Genomic DNA, 21,191 nt, shown 5'->3' with positions numbered 1-21,191 from the left:
GGTCAAAGATGACAGAAGGTCAAAATGGGTTCTGATGATCCTTATTTTGGTAATTTTTAGCTCCTGTCACAGTGATAAGATGCACAGAAAATGGGAAAGACACGCCGCAGGACTTGGTTGTCTGGATAAAAGTATGTGCTGAAACGGAAACACCGTAGAGGTACCGTTTTTAAAAAAAATGATAAAACCTTGTATACCCGCTGTTATGCAGTGTATCCACATGGGGGCAGTGTTCTCTAAAAGCTCAACTGAACCCGATCACTTCAGCAGGCGGTTTAACTGATCAGCTCTGGTCACCTGCTGAAAACCTGCATTCAGTTGAACTAATTTGAGTTGTTTGTTTTTTTTTAACAATCAAAGGTAGTGTACAGTTTATGACGTCAGAAAAAGTTGGAGGGAAATAAGTTTTGAGGCATGTTAGGGGCTTGTTTCCATTTTACAATCAATTTTGAAAAATTTTTTTTTTTTTTAGTTATTCCACTTTTTTTAATCGAGTATCAAAAGTATCGTAAATTTATTTTGACTTCGTACGTACTAAAATCTTGCAGTATTTTTCACATTTTTAAAAGTGACTTTATTGAGGTAAAATAGTATTTTGCTGCGGTTTTAGGGTTTTGTTTCAGTTTTGTGCATTCTTCAGAATGACTCGGTCATAAAATCACAAAGAAAAACTTCAGCACTGCTCTGTCTGATGGTTAATTACATTATAATGTCCACATAAAGCATTACTTTATTTTTGAGACAGGAAATGGTAATCCAATCAGCAGCTCGGTATATATACTGCAGTGGACTTAATACTACTAATTTATTTTCAGAGTTCATAAGTAATTGGACAAACTAACCAGTAGTTAGGTGAACACATTTCCATCAATCATTAAGAAATACAAACACTGGTGCAGTAAATCTGTCTGGAGGAGGCAGTTCTCAATAAACAGTAATGGTGAGGGAAGCCTCCAAGACACCCAGACAAGTCTGAGTTACAGGTCTCTGTGGCTGTGATTCAGTCTGACCTGCAGCTATGAATAAATGCGTTTCTGTGCATCTGAATGTCTTTCTGGGCTGGGACGGGTCATGGCGCTGTGTTGGACTTTGGGCACACAGACAGGGAGTCCGGACTGAGGCGCTCAGGGTTCGATCTGACCGCAGTCTGGTCTCGGTTATTGCCAGGTTTATTACTCTGTGGTCTGCAGGTCTGAGGTGACTGGGAGGATTTGTGGAGCTCAGCCCTCCATTCCTGTCTGTGGGCACGGCGAGGCAAAGCCTCAAGCCACAAATCCTCGGGGCCTAACAGGCTCTTTAATGTCAGGACTTCAAGACCCAGTTGGCAGGTGGAGACGAGGCTGTGGTGGGCTCGGTGCTCTGTGCTGATGGCTCAGGAGGAGGTGGAAGGTAGAGAGGATAATAGTTTTTCTACGAGGTCATTCCGTGGCCAGAATGGAGGCAGAGTCTTGACTTATGTCCACAGTGTGTGTTGGATGAGACAAAACCCTTGTCAGTCTTCTGAGTTTGTTCTGTGATGCTGACCGGGTCAGTATGGACTCTGAGAGAGGTGCAGGGTTTAAATCCAGTTCTCTCATCAGTCTATTCATGTACCAGGTGTGTGCAGTCCATCTCTGCTACACCCTGAGAGACACCAGTGAATGGGACTCAAACTCACAACCCTCTGGTATGTTTAACAGCACTGTCCACTACAGAATAACAAATTTTTGCCTCTCAGTAGGAAACTGCTTGTTGGTTTGTTCATACAAAAAGCACTGGCCCAGTTCCCAGTAAACCAACTTTGACTCATGTCCTCAAGCGGTGCGGCGCAGGAACCAGAACAGGCTGGTTTTCCTTCTATAAACTTGGTCTTAGATAATAAGATTGTGAGGATAAAATTCCACAAACCCTTAAACCCCGCTGTGGTCTCTCACAGACCCCAGACCAGTCTGACCAGCAGCAGCAACAAACCAAAAACATGTTCAATGGGGACATCTGGTGGTCAGACCTTGTTATTGCAGCAGTAAATTTAGGATTCCACGTGAAGAAAACGAGTGAAGGTTTGAATCCACCCACAGGAATTTTCTGTTTTGTTTTTTATAACCATGCAGAGTAGATCCTACCATAACCATGACCTTTACTGTAATCCGACCAATCCTGTAGGTTGTGTTTGCTGCTTGGAGGCAGATTATTGAGTTTCATGAGACATGGTTCGTTGTAAATGAATCAGTTGGTTGTGTTTGCTTCTTGGAAGCAGACTATTGAGTTTCATGAAACATGGTTCGTTGTAAATGAATCAGTCGGTTGTGTTTGCTGCTTGGAGGCAGACTATTGAGTTTCATGAGACATGGTTCATTGTAAATGAATCAGTTGGCTGTGTTTGCTTCTTGGAAGCAGACTATTGAGTTTCATGAAACATGGTTCGTTGTAAATGAATCAGTCGTTGTGTTTGCTGCTTGGAGGCAGACTATTGAGTTTCATGAGACATGGTTCATTGCAAATGAATCAGTCAGTTGTGTTTGCTGCTTGGAGGCAGATTATTGAGTTTCATGAGACATGGTTTGTTGTAAATGAATCAGTCGGTTGTGTTTGCTTCTTGGAAGCAGACTATTGAGTTTCATGAAACATGGTTCGTTGTAAATGAATCAGTCGGTTGTGTTTGCTGCTTGGAGGCAGACTATTGAGTTTCATGAGACAAGGTTCATTGTAAATGAATCAGTCGGTTGTGTTTGCTATTGAGGCTGGATTATTGAGTTTCATGAGACATGGTTCATTATTACGGAAGCGTATTGCATTCACTGGATAAAAAAATTTGATGACTGATCTCGTAGTCATCAAATTTTTTTTTTATCCAGTGAATGCAATACGCTTCTGTACATTGTAAATCAATCAGTCGGTTGTGTTTGCTCGTGGGGCGGATTATTGAGTTCCATGAGACATGGTTCATTGTTACTGAATCAGTCAGTTGTGTTTGCTGCTTGAAGGTGGACTATTGAGTTTCATGAGACATGGTTCGTTGTTACTGAATCAGTCAGTTGTGTTTGCTGCTTGGAGGTGGGACTATTGCGTTTCATGAGACATGGTTTGATGTTACTGAATCAGTCAGTTGTGTTTGCTGCTTGGAGGTGGATTATTGAGTTTCATGAGACACTGTTTGTTGTAAATGAATAGGTCGGTTGCGTTTGCTGTTGCGGGCAGATTATTGAGTTTCATGAGACATGGTTCATTGTAAATGAATCAGTCGGTTGTGTTTGCTGCTTGGAGGTGGATTACTGAGTTTCATGAGACACTGTTTGTTGTAAATGAATAGGTCGGTTGCGTTTGCTGTTGCGGGCGGATTATTGAGTTTCATGAGACATGGTTCGTTGTAAATGAATCATTCGGCTGTGTTTGCTGCTTGGAGGCCGTTGGACCTGCTGAGTGGAAGCTTCTTCTTTGGTGGCCTTGGACGTCTGGTGGTGGTGTTCAGGTCTGCCGGATGCTGACATTCACTTCAAAGCCTGCTGGTTGGTTTTGGACCAACCTCAGCTGGACACGTCCAGATCCATCAGGGCCCGGCTTTGCTTTGTGAGCCGTTTTAATCAGTGCAGCATTACGCTGGATGTTGGTTTAAAGCTAAACGTCGTCTGTCAGCAGGCGGTTAAGAGCAGCTTGTTAATCTGATTAAGGTGCCTGGAAGTGTCTGTTTGTTCAGGTAATTGGTCTGAATTATTCAATTTGTATGTTTCTCGATGATGTTTGGAGAGCTAATTTGCGGACGACAGTGTGTATAAAGAGAAGAGAGACGGGACAGCTCTCTGCACGAAAGAAGGAAAAAGAATCTAAAAATATACCTTCAGGATGAAGCATCTCTTTTATAAGAACAAATTATGAAGGAAATCCGACAGTAAAGCTTCTTTCACCCGCTTAAAGGAAACTCTGGTTTACTTCAGATTTAGTCTCATTATGGACCCTCCCTCCCCCTCCCCCAGACTCTTCATGTTTAAATTTCAATAACTGTAATGTGTTGATGGTTAAATTTTACTCAACAGTAACAAAAGAGGAGGTGATGGTCTAGTGGTTAAGGTGTTGGGCTTGAGTCCAGAAGATCATGGGTTCAAATCCCCGCTTGACTGGAAAATCACTAAAGGCCCTTGTGCAAGGCCTTTAATCCCCTATTGCTCCCGGTGTGTAGTGAGCGCCTTGTGTGGCAGCACCCTGACATCAGGGTGAATGTGAGGCATAATTGTAAAGCACTTTGAGGATCTGATGCAGATGGAAAAGTGCTATATAAATGCAGTCCATTTAACAAAACCATTTTTCTTTAATACCAAATTTCTGAGAACGTGAGAGTGGACATGTGTTGGTATAGAGTGGGCGGTCTTTAACACAGGTGTGACTGCAGCCTGTTAAAATGTTCTTGGACCCTAACCTTAAACTCTACTCCTTACCCCAATGCGGCGTTCAAGATCATTCAAAAGTAGAAAATCAAATTTACCGTCATCACATGGTGGGCGTGTTTGTGCTCACTCATGGGCGGAGCTCTCCTCCCCCGGTTTGGGTTACGATTAGGTTCAAGCCAACCATGTCTAGAGTTGTTGGAGCACTCTAAATTTATAAACGTACACTTACCCTCTCCATAGGCTCCCTTGTCCAAAAATGAGTGTTGTTTTCACAAGGCCACGCCCTCTTACTTATTTTAAAGAACTCGATATCTGTGGTATGTGACTGTATGTCATTCAGAAAATGCTGCGAGTCGCACCAAATCTCGCAATGTCCATGACGCCATTTTAGAAAGTGAAACAGTATTTTTCTCGCGCTTATTGTTACTTAGCTACCTGCGTATTGGTTAAAAAAAAAATTGGAACATTGACAGTAAACTCAAAGCTGAGCCGTTGAGTGACCCTGGACAGGCCAACACACATAGACAAACGCATCGCGCTAGCCTACTTAGTGGCGCTAATTAGAGATTTTGTCGTTAAATCGTGTCGTCAGACCTCAGATATGTCTGCTGGTTTGACTTTGTGCTGCCAAAGAATTATTTTTTTAGTTGAAACAGATTTAGCGATAATGCTCAGACATGCACGAGGGTCCGCCCATTAGCGGGGTCTGCTGACAGACGCAGCACTGATTAGAAATCCAACAATCACCACGGCCGCTGATACGTGCCCACAGATGCTTCCACTCTTTGTTTCATTTCTGCTTCCAAATCTATCTTTATTCCACCCAGTGATCTGATTGGCTCGTGTTTCACGTCTGACATCTCGTTCGTCACGTTGACCACGTCTCGTTTTTGGCACATAGCAGTGTTTTGTTTTTAACTGGAAATATGCTGGGAAACCTTTAGCAACCCTCCCTTTGAGCACAGATATGACAAATACCTTCAGAGTTTAGACTCCATTTATATTCCTGGTTCCCAAGCTGGGGTTGGAACCCCCCCAGAGTTCACAGAGGGTGCCAGAACATGGTCCTAGATCTAACCTGACACATACCAGGATGGACGTATTTGCACAGTTCAATAAAAAAGTGATGTGCAGCTGTGAAGAAATTCACTAAAATGTTAACAGAAGTATCCTGGAGCTGGTTTTGGATCTGACCCAAGAACCATCTGTCCATAAATGTCTTTGCAGATTGTTGCTTTTTGAGATATTTTATTTGCTGACACACAGATGAGATAATCACATGACCTACAGCATCTTTTGCTGGTTGGAGGCAAATAACATTTCTTGGAATCGTGAATAAATCCCATCAGTCAGCGTTAGGTTGTTGTTGGTTTCAAACCTCAGTTTGGGCCTTGATGGTGACACATTTATTCAGACTGTTAAACTATTTTTGACCAGAACTGGTATTAAGGAAGAGATAAAATATTTCATTTCAGTTTATTCTCTTATCGACTGGGTGAGGAAGCTCGGGTCTCGCTCGTCCTGTCCTGCAGGCATCAGGACGTTGGTTCTGATCCACCCTGGCTGGAGCTTCCTTGTTTTGACTTTGTGCAGGGAGGTCCAGGATGTCGAGGATCTAAATCTGAATTGATGTCTTCAGAGGACACGTACTTCCACATTGAGGTGTTGATTCCAAAAGTAGAACAGCATGTGTTCCAGTGCACGTCTGCCGTCTGACATCACAAATATTTCCTGGCTCCGCCCCATTTATGTGGCTCCACCCCAATATAAACATCTCAGGACTTAATTTCCCGGTCAATGATGGCTTGTACTCGGCAATCAGGCAAACGTCTTTGGCCGAGTGCAACCAAAAATCTGACAAACTCATCCCAGACACAGTTCTGTGTGTCCAACTGTGGTCCAGAACCTTGAGTTCTATGAGATGGAACTGATGTTCTCCTGTTAGTGCCATTGGTCAGTTGTAAGCAGCTCTGCGACATTTCTGCTGCTAAAATATGACCGAGTGCTGCCAATAAGCCGGCGGTGCTCAGATCCCTGATCCCACAGAGATGAGGTTCCATCAGCAGGAAAACTGGAGACTTCTGGTGGCTCAGTCCACCTTGTTACCAATCAGTGGGTTTGATTATGAGATCATGAATTTGTCCTGAAGACGTTAATTCTGCTGAAAGTTCCAGTAAAAACCTGCAGTTTAATTTAACTAGCTAAACTAAATCATCTGTCCTCTGGGGAACATGAAATGTTGCCCTGTTGGTGGTGCGACAGGGAAGATCTTGAAAACTTTAACGGAGGATTCTTCTGGATTCTTCTGACTGCAGTCTGGCCCATCTGTTGGCCATGTTGACCTTTGACCCTGGGGCAATGGCTGTGAAGCTTTTATACATGCCTGAGGCGTGTTTGCAGGGGGGCGCGTTTGCAGGGGGGGGCGCGTGACCTCAGCTGTCATTACGATGCAATGACGGCCGTGATAAGAATCAGCAAAGTGGACAATTAAAACTTTTAATCACCTCAGTCAGGTCGTGTGCCCAGAGAAGTGATTTTAGACCCAGATTTTGTAAACATCCTGTTGTGGATCAAAACATCATAAACGTTTAACACAGACACCCAGTTTTAGGAAATAGGCAGGAACCAAACAGCGCCCCCTGTCCAGGAGCTTCAGGTCCACAACCCGGCATTTTGTGCCGTGACGTCTGAGCTGAGGATCCCTCTGGTTCCACTCTGCACCTTATGAATGAACAAATGTTTAATGTGGAAACTGTTATTCTAACCACATGCATTTATGTTTCAGGGCTGTTATGGAAAAGTAATTGGTGCAATTACCGGGGGGGGCTTTCCCCAAATGCAAACTTTAACCTAGATATGTGGAAACAAGTCAACACCCCATTATTCTTCTTTTCTTTTCTTTCTTTCTTTGAATGAAGTAATAACTTGAGGCCACTCTGCTGCTGTCACATTTGAATTTTAGTTGCAAAAGTTGGGAGCAAGTTTTAATTTACTTTAATGTAATTTGTCAGAACCTGTGGAGTCGCCCTGAGGGGCAATATAGTCTTCAGAGAACTCCCTGTGGATAGTTCCTGAGGGATCCTGACATAGCACACAGAGAAGGAACGGAGATTATAAAAAAGAAAAAATAAGTTTATGTTTATTGAGATCACAACAGTAATCAGGCAGGAGGTGGAGGTGGAGGTCACAGGAGCAGGCCAAAGGCACAGGAGGAGGTTGAAGTCACAGGCGGAGGTGGAGGTCACAGGCGGAGGCCAAAGTCACAAGAGTACGTTGAGGTCACAGGTGGAGGTTGAGGTCACAGTCAGAGGCCAAAATCACAAGAGGAGGTTGAAGTCACAGGCGGAGGTTGAGGTCACAGTCAAAGGCCAAAGTCATAGGAGGAGATTGAGGTCACAGTCAGAGGCCAAAGTCACAGGAGGAGGTTGAGGTCACAGGCGGAGGCCAAAGTCACAAGAGTACGTTGAGGTCACAGGTGGAGGTTGAGGTCACAGTCAGAGGCCAAAATCACAAGAGGAGGTTGAAGTCACAGGCGGAGGTTGAGGTCACAGTCAAAGGCCAAAGTCATAGGAGGAGATTGAGGTCACAGTCAGAGGCCAAAGTCACAGGAGGAGGTTGAGGTCACAGTCAGAGTCCAAAGTCACAGGAGGAGGTGGAGGTCACAGGCGGAGGCCAAAGTCACAAGAGTACGTTGAGGTCACAGGTGGAGGTTGAGGTCACAGTCAGAGGCCAAAATCACAAGAGGAGGTTGAAGTCACAGGCGGAGGTTGAGGTCACAGTCAAAGGCCAAAGTCATAGGAGGAGATTGAGGTCACAGTCAGAGGCCAAAGTCACAGGAGGAGGTTGAGGTCACAGTCAGAGTCCAAAGTCACAGGAGGAGGTGGAGGTCACAGGCGGAGGCCAAAGTCACAAGAGTACGTTGAGGTCACAGGTGGAGGTTGAGGTCACAGTCAGAGGCCAAAATCACAAGAGGAGGTTGAAGTCACAGGCGGAGGTTGAGGTCACAGTCAAAGGCCAAAGTCATAGGAGGAGATTGAGGTCACAGTCAGAGGCCAAAGTCACAGGAGGAGGTTGAGGTCACAGTCAGAGTCCAAAGTCACAGGAGGAGGTGGAGGTCACAGGCGGAGGCCAAAGTCACAAGAGTACGTTGAGGTCACAGGTGGAGGTTGAGGTCACAGTCAGAGGCCAAAATCACAAGAGGAGGTTGAAGTCACAGGCGGAGGTTGAGGTCACAGTCAAAGGCCAAAGTCATAGGAGGAGATTGAGGTCACAGTCAGAGGCCAAAGTCACAGGAGGAGGTTGAGGTCACAGTCAGAGTCCAAAGTCACAGGAGGAGGTTGAGGTCACAGGCGGAGGCCAAAGCCACAAGAGTACGTTGAGGTCACAGGTGGAGGTCGAGGTCACAGTCAGAGGCCAAAGTCACAAGAGGAGGTTGAGGTCACAGGAGGAGGTTGAGGTCACAGTCTGAGGCCAAAGTCACAGGAAGAGGTTGAGGTCACAGGCGGAGGCCAAAGTCACAAGAGGAGGTTGAGGTCACAGGCGGAGGCCAAATACACAAGAGGAGGTTTAGGTCACAGGCAGAGGTTGAGGTCACAGTCAGAGGCCAAAATCACAGGTGGAGGTTGAAGTCACAGGCAGAGGTGGAGGTCCAGGCGGAGGTTGAGGTCACAGTCAGAGGCCAAAGTCACAAGAGGAGGTTGAGGTCACAGGAGGAGGTTGAGGTCACAGTCAGAGGCCAAAGTCACAGGAAGAGGTTGTTGTCACAGTCAGAGGCCAAAGTCACAGGAGGAGGTTGAGGCCACAGTCAGAGGCCAAAGTCACAGGAAGAGGTTGGGGTCACAGTCAGAGGCCAAAGTCACAAGAGGAGGTTGAGGTCACAGTCAGAGGCCAAAGTCAGGAGGAGGCTGAGGCCACAGTCAGAGGCCAAAGTCACAAGAGGAGGTTGAGGTCACAGTCAGAGGCCAAAGTCACAGGAGGAGGTTGGGGTCACAGTCAGAGGCCAAAGTCACAAGAGGAGGTTGATGTCACAGTCAGAGGCCAAAGTCACAAGAGGAGGTTGATGTCACAGTCAGAGGCCAAATTCACAGGAAGAGGTTGAGGCCACAGTCAGAGGCCAAAGTCACAGGAAGAGGTTGAGGCCACAGTCAGAGGCCAAAGTCACAAGAGGAGGTTGATGTCACAGTCAGAGGCCAAAGTCACAAGAGGAGGTTGATGTCACAGTCAGAGGCCAAAGTCACAGGAAGAGGTTGGGGTCACAGTCAGAGGCCAAAGTCACAGGAGGAGGTTGGGGTCACAGTCAGAGGCCAAAGTCACAAGAGGAGGTTGATGTCACAGTCAGAGGCCAAAGTCACAGGAAGAGGTTGAGGCCACAGTCAGAGGCCAAAGTCACAAGAGGAGGTTGAGGTCACAGTCAGAGGCCAAAGTCACAGGAGGAGGTTGAGGCCACAGTCAGAGGCCAAAGTCACAGGAAGAGGTTGAGGTCACAGGCGGATGCTGAAGTCACAGCAGGAGGCTGAGGTCACAGTGGTTGGTCAAGGACACAGGCGGATGCTGAAGTCACAGCAGGAGGCTGAGGTCACAGTGGTTGGTCAAGGACACAGGCGGAGGTTGATGTCACAGACAGGGGTCGAGTGAACAGCAGGGCGCCCTGGACAGGCTGTTGTCGAATGGGCAGGCAAAAGTTTGTTAACTGGGAAAGCAAGGCGTGAAGGTTAGTTAGTGACAATCTGGAGAAGACCTGCTGCTAGTCTGCCGGTATAAATGTTCCAAACACCTGACAATTCAGACTGAGTTTAATATTTGTGAACTTTGACCCCTCACATGTACATACAACACTCAGATGCAAGCTGTGTTGGACTGTTAACCTCTGAGGTGACGGAAGTAAAACAATCTCCAATATATTAGCTACATATGATATGAAATATAATAACCTTAAAGAGGCGTAAATCCAGACAGATTTAATTTGTTGTCAAAAGTCTGGAAAGTGCAAATATGCACCCTCCAAATAAATTAGAACTTTTTATTGAAGCAACAATTGAGCTAGCTAACAACCTAACCGGTGGTTTACCAACCAAGCTAGCTTGGCTAACTGTCATCAACTGAGCCCTAAATTTATTTAATTTTGGTGACTCTTGAGTAAAACTGGATTGGCTGGTGAAGTATTACACTGAATACATTGAATCTGATTTGATGTGAGTTTACACTTTGATCAATAACTGACATAAGCTATATAATTATAACGCGCCAATAGAGCAGGATTTTATGGATTATGTGGAAAAACAGGCTAACATGATGACAAGGCCTATTTTTGAAACATTTCCTTCCATTTATTTGAAGGTTTTCGTTATTTTAGTAGTGAATGAGACAAGTAAAATACGGCGCTGATTGATTTACAGTGAAAGAACCGAAACAGAAGCTGAACCTACAAACTGCTGCTTTTAATCAGCGCTCTTGATTTAAATTCTGGGGTCAAGTTTTCTTCTTCTTCTGGTTAAATGTAAAACCACCTGTTGGTATTAAATAATCACATTTCTTGTTAGTTCTGAATGTACACATATAATGTACTCTGACATTACATGACGTTACAAACATTTATTTTCCAGCTATAAAATGATGAATTAACACTTTAAAGGCCACGTTCTGGTGCTCTAAACGCTGTCCACGCAGCTCCCTTTGACAGATCTGTGGATGTAAACCTGATGAAATGACCTTTGACCCTGCCGCAGCAGCCTAAAAATAAACCCTGGCAGGCTAAATAAACACCTCTGCTCCACGTCCAGGTTTGGCGCTTTGCACCGCGTGATTGTGGTTCACGAGAACCAGACGACGCTCATGTAGATGACGCTCACGTAGATGACGCTCACGCCTCAATGTGTTTTTCTGAAGAACTGCAGCCTGATGGGAAAATCTAACGAGAATGTTTGTTGTTTCAGAAGATAACAAAGAAAATTAGATAACAGAATGTAGATACGATACAGAATATTGTTATGACAAATTTAATTTTACAGCTTCATAGTGGCAATAAAACGTGTTTCATATTAACTTATGCTCAGACTCAGAGCTGTTTGCACTCACACTCCAGTCCAGCAGGTGGCGATAGTGTAACACAGAGTCCATCAACAAGAAGAAGAAGGAGTGTTTGCTGAGTCATAATGATGTTTGCCCACCTGCTTCAAGATGCTTTTGTAAGTTTTTTAGTGTCTTCTGAGTCTATGTTTGCATCTTGTTTTCTCTTTTTTCTTGTCCTGTTAATTAATGGTTTTGTCAACTTTTTAGATTTGGTGTAAAATACGAGGGCTGTCCATAAAGTATAGGTCCTTTTAATTTTTTTCAAAAACTATATGGATTTCATTCATATGTTTTTACGTCAGACATGCTTGAACCCTCGTGCGCATGCGTGAGTTTTTCCACGCCTGTCGGTGACGTCATTCGCCTTTGAGCACTCCTTGTGGGAGGAGTCGTCCAGCCCCTCGTCGGAATTCCTTTGTCTGAGAAGTTGCTGAGAGACTGGCGCTTTGTTTGATCAAAATTTTTTCTAAACCTGTGAGACACATCGAAGTGGACACGGTTCGAAAAATTAAGATGGCTTTCAGTGAAAATTTTAACGGCTGATGAGAGATGTTGAGGTGATACTGTCGCTTTAAGGACTTCCCACAGTGCGAGACGTCGCGCAGCGCTCTCAGGCGGCGTCATCAGCCTGTTTCAAGCTGAAAACCTCCACATTTCAGGCTCTATTGATCCAGGACGTCATGAGAGAACAGAGAAGTTTCAGAAGAAGTCAGTTTCAGCATTTTATCCGGATATTCCACTGTTAAAGGAGATTTTTTTAATGAAAGACGTGCGGACGGGTCCGCGCGTCGGGACGCAGCTGACGCGGTGCGGCGGCACAGGAAAAACACCTCCGTGTTGATAACCATTTGTAAAATCCAGTTGGCTTTTGATGGCTTTCAGTGGAGTGAGTATATGAGAAATTGTTTAACAGCTGGACATGTTCCAACTTGTCCTTAAGGCTTCCAACAGAGGTGTTTTTCCTGTGGCGGAGCGTCACGGCGGCCCGTCCGCAAGTCTTTCATTCAAAAAATCTCCTTTAACAGTGGAATATCCGGATAAAATGCTGAAACCGACTTCTTCTGAAACTTCTCTGTTCTCTCACGACGTCCTGGATCAATAGAGCCTGAAATGTGGAGGTTTTAAGCTTGAAACAGGCTGATGACGCCGCCTGAGAGCGCTGCGCGACGTCTCGCACCGTGGGAAGTCCTTAAAGCGACAGTGTCACCTCAAAATCTCTCATCAGCCGTTAAAATTTTCACTGAAAACCAGCTTAATTTTTCGAACCGTGTCCACTTCGATGTGTCTCACAGGTTTAGAAAAAATTTGATCAAACAAAGCGCCAGTCTCTCAGCAACTTCTCAGACAAAGGAATTCCGACGAGGGGCTGGACGACTCCTCCCACAAGGAGTGCTCACAGGCGAATGACGTCACCGACAGGCGTGGAAAAACTCACGCATGCGCACGAGGGTTCAAGCATGTCTGACATAAAAACATATGAATGAAATCCATATAGTTTTTGAAAAAAATAAAAAGGACCTATACTTTATGGACAGACCTTGTATATCAATGAATTGAATGACATTTGACACACCTTTGTAGCTATCAGTTTGTGTAGAATGGTGTTTGTTTTTTGTTTTAATCAAAGTCTACCACAACACTAGAAGAAAACAAAACTTTAATAAGCTGAAACAAAGAGGAATGATGGCAGGACTAGTGGAAGCTAATGCGCTTGTGTGGGTCATACTAAAATACGAAATGGAGCGAAATGGGGACTCAATCACGAAATGGGGGTAAAATGTAACAAAACGGAGCAGAGTGAGCCAGACTGACTCCAATATAAGTACTTTTATTTAATTGTTTGGCATTTGTTTTTTGTGAGATGCGCTCAGCATGTGTACTTGGGGCGGGTCCGCCATCTGGTGTTCAAGAGATGAAACTTCAGCCACTGGGTCAGTCTGCTCTATTTCATTAAGTTTTGCCCCCATTTCGTGATTATCAGTCCCCATTTCACTTAAAAAAAATTAAAGTACTTAATTGAATCATATTTGGTGTTAGTCTGCTCCATTTTGTTACATTTTATGCCCATTTCATAATTATCAGGCTCCATTTCGCCACATTTTGTATTTTCTTGTAACCGCGCTTGTGTGGGAATTCAGGATGTATCTGTTCAGGTTTGAGGTATTGGACATTATTAGTAGTTTCCCTTTTAAGAAAAAGATGGTACCAGAAAATGTTTTATTTTTATATTTCTATAGTAGTCGTTTTTAACACAAGACGTTTATTAGATATCCTTGTGTTAAAAAGGGAATCTTGTAAAAGAGGATCCACATGATTGTGAAACTGTCCTGGTTTGAGTTCTTTATTTTATTTTATTTTTTACCTCAGTGGGTGGAAAACGAACACCAGCAGAGTGTCTGTATCGTTTTAAACAAGGCCTTATTCTCCTGCTGAAAACGGACCCCATGTCTTGGTTTTCACCTTTAAATCTACCACATGTGGCAACGCGCCCGGTATCCAGACTTTGGCTTTGATTACTGTAATTGGTGCTGAGGCCCAACAGCAAACAGCTCAGGACCCAGGAGGACCAGTAAAATGTACCCACTCAGTAAAGCCATTAACCCCGTCATAACGAGGAGCCGAAAGAGGTTCAACCTCCCAATTAGCTGGAGGAGAGCGGTGAGAAGCAAAGTCTGAACGAGCGGCGTTGAGTGGTCTCTTAGCCTCTGTGTCAGAGGAAATAAAAGTGGAGAGGACCAGGACTCGCACAAAAGAGTGTCTGTAACAGGAAACTGAGCGGAGCCTCCGGCTTTCCAACCAAAACACTTGGTCCAAATCAGAACCACATGCAAAAAGAAAGAACCTGACAGAAGTGAGGGTTCTAATTCCTGTCCGCTGATTGGGGGGTGGCCACAGGGAACACTCTTAACTCACATTAACGAGCTACGGCAGCATGTTGCTGCCAAAACACTGAATAAAGTGAACTTTGAGTGTGGTTGGTGTATAATATAATACCCAGTGACTGTTAGCAGCGACTGCACTCATGCAAAAATTTTATAACTATCTGTGCCACTGAAGTATTACCTGTTTCAAAAAGTTGTAGTTTGCATCATAAGATGAGACTGGACTATACAAATACCTTCCCGTCACAAAACTCTTAACTTGTATAGATAACAGTTAGACTAGCTCGTCTAGCACTACAGTGGATCTCCAGTGGATCTTGTTCTAATAGTTTTATTTTAAAAAATTTTTCTCAGGGATTTGTATTTCAAACATTTATGTCAGTTTGTGTTGTAAAGTTTAGTTTTGATGCATATTTGGATTTTGGGCTTTGGTGAAAAGAAGTCATACGTAGAGATCTCATGGGGTTCTGAATGATTATGAGCAACTTTATGATTTTCTCAAGTTATAAACAGTTGTAATAGTTCTGGATGGTTCAATCAGTCATTAAAACAAGTGTTTTTGCAGGAAATTAAAAAAAATACAGAGAATGAAAAATTGTCAGGTGACTGCACATTTTACTGTTTTTTTTTTTTTTTTTTTTTAAGTTTATGTATAAATATTGCTGAGGTTTTTTTTACACATACGTCTGGTCTTGGGTCAGTCCAGATGTGATCTGTCAAACTAAATTTAGTTCCTCCTTGATGGATAAGTTCCTTATGGGTCTAAAAATAAAACTCCCCAGGTGCGTTTTTTTAGTGAGCCAGAACGTAGGAAACAAAGACACATCTGTGTTTGGGGAAGATTCCTGAATGTCGGCTCACAGGTGTTCTTTTAGAATTCACAGAGAGCTGGAGCATCATAAGGACAAGTAACCGGTTCATGGACTTCATATGCCATACAGATGGCCATCCATGCTCCGAGCACCTCAGCTGGAAGCTATATCTCCTAAAACCTGACCTCAGTATTTGCTTTTGGTTTGGCATTTTACTGTGTGATGGTCACACATTCCCCATCCTGATAAATGGCCACTTTAATGGCGGATGCTGTAGTGCCACCAAGTGGTATGAAAAGTGATTGTGACTTGGCCTGCATTAGGGGAATTCCACTCATGATTTTCTTTGGTGGAATTATGATTGCAGGGGAAAAAATGTCTTTCTTTTTTCCTGTTGTGAGTTTTGTGTAATATGATCCTCAATGGGTTTAGACGATTTGGACTATCAGTATATAAAGCAGGGTTTGATTCCAGATGTGGTCTTCAGGCTACCTGTCCACAGACAAAACACTTCATTTGCATCATGTCAGTGTACCCAGCTGTTAAATTGGTACCAACTTGGCCCTGGAAACTAACCTGTTATGGACTGGCATCCCTCCAGGGGGAGTCGTAGACACTAATCCACTTCACGCTACATTAGCGGGGGATAAGCACAGGGACGACCTAGCGGGCACGGTGTTGTATCAATGTTGTTTTTCAGTTATATTACGTTTAGACGTCAATAAACATGATATCAGTATTGCTCCCGATGTTGTAACGACGTCAGAATATGGCAGTGATATGACGTCAAAATGTGGTTAGGTTCCCCACATGTATTTCGATCTATTTTTAATTTCTGTCAAACCTACAGGAAGTGTATTTATTTACACAAAGCAGCATATATGTTGCTTGATTTGTAACATTTATTATAATAAGTTGAATATTTTATTGAATATCTATGTTGATCCCGTTTTCAAATCCAACCTATTTTGTACATTGATGCAATGTTGGACTTCAACTTGGATCACTGTTGAATTAGCGTCATTTTGTCCTCTGGGCAGGGCCTGGATAGGACTAATTTCTTTCAGTGATTCTAAACTCCATTGAGGGATGACACTGGTGGCATCGCATGACTGTGTCTCTTTTGTTTGCTCATAGCTGCTCTATTTGACTGATCTGGAATTGGTCTTGTTCGCTCATTACTAACTTCTGAGGTGGTGCTATACGTTTATCCAACATTGAGTATATGTAACTAAAAATATGTAAAATTTATAATTAGAATCTATATTACTATAAAAAATTCCTGTTCAGAGAGGTTGTGGGATGAGTGTGCTGTGAGTGGTACATATCAGACTGTGGGACCGCTTCCTGTCCAGAACCCAAACGATGAGGAGACTGATGTGAAAAGCAGCACTGTGGACAGACTAGGGAGCCTGTGGGTCGAGGTGTGACAGTTCATCATTAGAGTCTGGACAGTGTCACCGCACACTTACTTACTGGCTTCATCGACAGTAAAGATGCTGCACTTTCCTGATTTGGTAACCTGTCCAAGAAGTATTCCACATATTCCCGATGTTAGCTGGATGGCTCCGAGCTGTCTGCATGCGCCATCTTCGAGTAAAATGAGATTCTCAGTAAAGCTCGGGATTTAGGAACAGACAATCGATAAGTCAACTGGGAAGCTGCTGAAGATGTCTAGCGGCTGATCGTCTTACACAGACTGTGAAAGATGAAGAGCGGAGGAGGACAGGTTTTCACCAGGACACTCGGGGAGCGTGAACCTGAAACACTGTTATGATCTAACCTCTGTTCTCATGGCAGGCAGCACTCACACACGGCCAAAGTTCAGGTTACACAATCATTCCATGACCAGTAATTCCTGCACCTGCTTAATGTGTCTCGCTTAAAATTATATGGTAATATTTGACTGGATTTGGAACAGTTTTATTAAATTTATTGTACAGCACCAAATCACAACGTAAGTCACCCCAAGGTGTTTCACAAAAGTCCAACCTTACCCAACCCCTGAGTAAACACATTGGCAGCAGTGGTGCAGAAAACTAAATCAGGTGTTTTTTATTATAAGAAGAAACCTCAAGCAGACCAGACTCGGAGGGGTGACAATCTGCTTTGATCACACTAACAATAACAGAACAAAGCTCAACAAAGAATTGTCAGACATGCAAAGACAGAAATGTTGTGTCCAATCAACCATATACATATAGAATCCAGTGGTCACAATGGACGATGATTCAGAAAACATCCAAATGGTGAAGAGTGATGTCTCAGTAAATGGAATATAATTGGTGAGTTGGTGATCAAAGCCAGTTCAGTCATTGTAGGAACACTCTCCAGAACGTGTCAGTTAGATGTTCCCAGAAGTCCTCAGCACGCTACAAATTTCCACAGTTCCCTGTATATCTCACATACCTAGTCCTAAGAGGATGTCACATGATCAGATGGATGGACCTATATGAAGTGCCAACCTACAGGAACAGCACTGAGGTCCCTCTCACTAATGGTCCACCTCTTCACCAGGGACTTGACCTTGGGCAGAGAACAAAGCAGAAATCAATCAGGCAGAGAGAAAAGTTCAGTCACACCATCTTACACCAGAGAGATAATGGACAAAGTGCTAATGTGTTCACTGGCACAGAGGCCATACTTCACCAACATTCCCCAGGATCTGGACACGATGAGGCTTTCTCCGCCAATAATGGCAACAACTGAAATTGGAATGAAAGAATGATTCAGTACAGTTAAGTATACGTCAGTTATAAAATAGAACTGTCTGCTGTTTTATCTCATCAGACAAAACAAAAAAAAATTTTAACATTTAGAAAACAGAGCAATCCTGCATCCTGAGAATGCAGAGTATGGGCCGGTACATAAGGTTCAATTAGACTTGCCATGTAGGGTGCTAGTCCATGAAGGATTTTACATGTTAATAGAAAAATGTTAAAATCTGACCTCAAGCAGGAAGCCAATGAGGAAAATCAAGCTAACAGATCAAACTTTCTTCTCCGTGTCAGAACTCTAGCAGCAGCAATTTGAACCATTTGGAGACCTCTTATACTGGTCTGTGATAAACCAGAAAATAAGACATTACCATAATCAATTCTAGGTTTTATTAAAGGCATGAATCAACATTTCTGCATACACCATAGACAAAGGTTGAATCTTTGCGATTGGGCTCCAACTAGCGATTTTTGTCTTTGAAGAGGGGTAACAAAATTCTTACTTCTATTCCCAACAAACCGAAAGACTGTTTGCATGACCAAAGACATTTATATTGCTGAAATAAACAGGTGCTGTCATATTTCAGAAGATGTAGACAAAACTTTGCAAGATTCCTTGACAAATGATGGCGTTTGATTAAGTTGTGATTTTAAACTTTTTAATTAATTGTCTGACAGCTGCACTTTTAATCTTGATGGACAGATTTACAAATGAGTTTGTGTGACGGTGGAAATATTTTGTGCCGTTTTGGAGTAGGTGTCTCTGATATAAGGAAGTTTAGACATAGTCCCACGGAGCAGAAATGCGCTGAACGAAAGTCTCGACCTGCTGGTGGAGGCAGCGGCCATGTTGACTCTCTTCTTCTCGGGTCACTGCAGCCTGAATCGTTGGAGTCATTGGAGTTGCACAGCTTGAATAAGAAGCTGAGGTTGTACGTTTGAAGTGCTGTCATGAAATTTGAGCTCTTAATTTGAGCTGTACCAACCAATAAATTGGACCATTAATACGGGCCTCACTCGTGCACATCAGCACTGCCGCACAGCCCCGTCTTTTCTTCTTCTTCTCCTCTCTGGATGCTTGGCGATGGTTTTTCCAGCGTTACCTTTGATGGTACTCATCACGCGTGTCCCAGTCTGCCCACACTTTTCCCCTGCAGCCGTCCAGCCGACGGTCTCAAAGTGCTCCGTGGAGAGTGCTCGGTGACTGAAGCCAGATGCGGCGGTGGCGCTGCACCAGTCATCCGAAATTCTTTTATCAGCTGCTAAATGGGATTCCATCCACGTGCCAAACGAGCTGATGTACAGAGAGCCGGTTTTTGACAGTTGTGCCGTGACTCTTCTCAGTTTCAAACCGCTGCCTGACGTTTTATTGCCGCTTGTGGAGAAATCGTCTGCTGGGTTTCATTCTTAGCAGTTAGTGAGAGCAGATAATTGATCCACTTATCGTTTATGTCATCTAAAAATGTTTTTTGAATTTTTATTTGTTTTAAACATGTTTAACTTCGCCATGAATCAAAAAGACATTGCTGTAATGGCCATGTCTCATTGTCCACGGCAATATCTCAAAAATACAAACAGCAGTTTCTGTCAGATTTGGTGAATAAACTCAGTGGGTCATGTCAAGGTCAGATGACATATTGAAACAGTTTTTTGTTTTCCTTATAGACTTCTGCTTCTCTGGGGTGAATAGTGCCCTCAGTGACATCACGTGATGACATAAAGTGAAGCTGAAATATCTGGTGGTGGCCTCAAATCTGACCTTAGCATCACCTTCTTCCGCTTTTTACAAAGCATGTCTCAAACAACCACGCAAACGGAATTGTTGAATTCTACAATTCTACAAACATTGTGGAATTTTGGATGGATGGACCATTGTTCTGCCTTCATTTATTTTCATTTATATAGCACCAGATCACACCCAATGATTGAGTCTTCAGATCCAGTCTTTGTGCATAGTCCATTTTGAGTCGACCTTCATTTGCACTCATGGGGCATCGGCAGGCATCGGCACCACAGGCATCCACACCATCTGCCTTGTAGGTTACTTGTCGGGACCTGGGGCAGTATCGCGTGTGGGGGATGTTGCAATATGCCAGCACCACTGCATCTTTACCTGACATCTGAAGAGGATGATTTCAGGGTATGAACATTATGAAGAAGTTTGATGAGTGAGTGGTTGAGAAAATAAAACAAGTATTGGTCTTTTTTATTTTATTTCTGGATTATTTTCTGAAAAGCTTTGCTCTCCTGCTTCACTAAAAGCTGTTGTGTAGAAATTGCATCTACACGTACCTTTGTTGTGAAAGTGCACAGACACGCAAACAAATCATTTTTGATGTCGTTACCTGTGTGAGGCCTGAAGCCGTATTTCAGCCTCTTATTTTGGTTCCACACTCCATTCTTTTAAAGTTTGAAAGGTTTTCCAGTCAAACGGTGAATGGAATAAAAACAGCGGGTGAACTGACAGAAGCCCCTTTGTGTAAATGAAACCGTGAGTCGGTGACGACCGGCAGCATCGTGTCCTTTATCTGACAGAAAAACAAACACTGTCTCAACATGGATGAAACCAGTTTCATGCTCTCCTCTTTTCCAACATTCCTCGTCTTTTCCACTCACTTCCAGAATGTCATTTGGCGTGTGTGAAGTCAAGCTGCTTGGTGTGGTCTCAGTGTGAGTCCACATTCTGAAATACGGGGAACCAGCCCCTCTTACATGTGGCTGTGGTTCATTTTCAGTCTTGACACAACATGAAATGCTACAAAGATTTTTATTCCTGATATGAGTCCTGCTCAGATACTGACCCCGGTGACTCGGAGGATTAGTCCGTGCAGGAAAAGCTTGTTTTCGGAGCCACAAGCTCACACCAGCATGATGCGAAAATACTTATTCTCTACATCAAAGAGAAAACTTGTAAGTGGAAATGTGTCTAACTGTATTTAAAACATTCATAAATTATTGTGAACAAATATGGACAATAAGAAGTCTGGTGTAAATCAAAAGAATTTGAATATTCAGAACATAAAGGCACTCAAGTGCGTCTGTTTTTTGCTAACATCTTACTAAAATGAGAAAAATGTAATTACGTTAGCTCGCAACATTAACATGTCCACCTCCGCATATGCACACTTTTACAACATTATTTGGACATGTAAATATAAATATATTTTAAAACCTGCTTCGTGGAAACCAGAGCAGATCTCAGAACTGCTTCACTCCGTGTATGTGAGAGAGAGAGATGTGGATGAAGTATCTTCACCAGGATTTTGTGTATCAAGGTGAAACTTGATACACACCTTCACCACACTAAGACCTCAGACAAGTTCAACATTAAGCTCATTTCAGTTCTAATTG

Source organism: Thalassophryne amazonica, chromosome 22, assembly GCF_902500255.1.
Source record: "Thalassophryne amazonica chromosome 22, fThaAma1.1, whole genome shotgun sequence".
In the NCBI taxonomy this organism is placed as follows: domain Eukaryota; kingdom Metazoa; phylum Chordata; class Actinopteri; order Batrachoidiformes; family Batrachoididae; genus Thalassophryne; species Thalassophryne amazonica.
The sequence above is the reverse complement of the archived record's forward strand: the minus strand, read 5'-3'. Positions refer to the sequence as shown.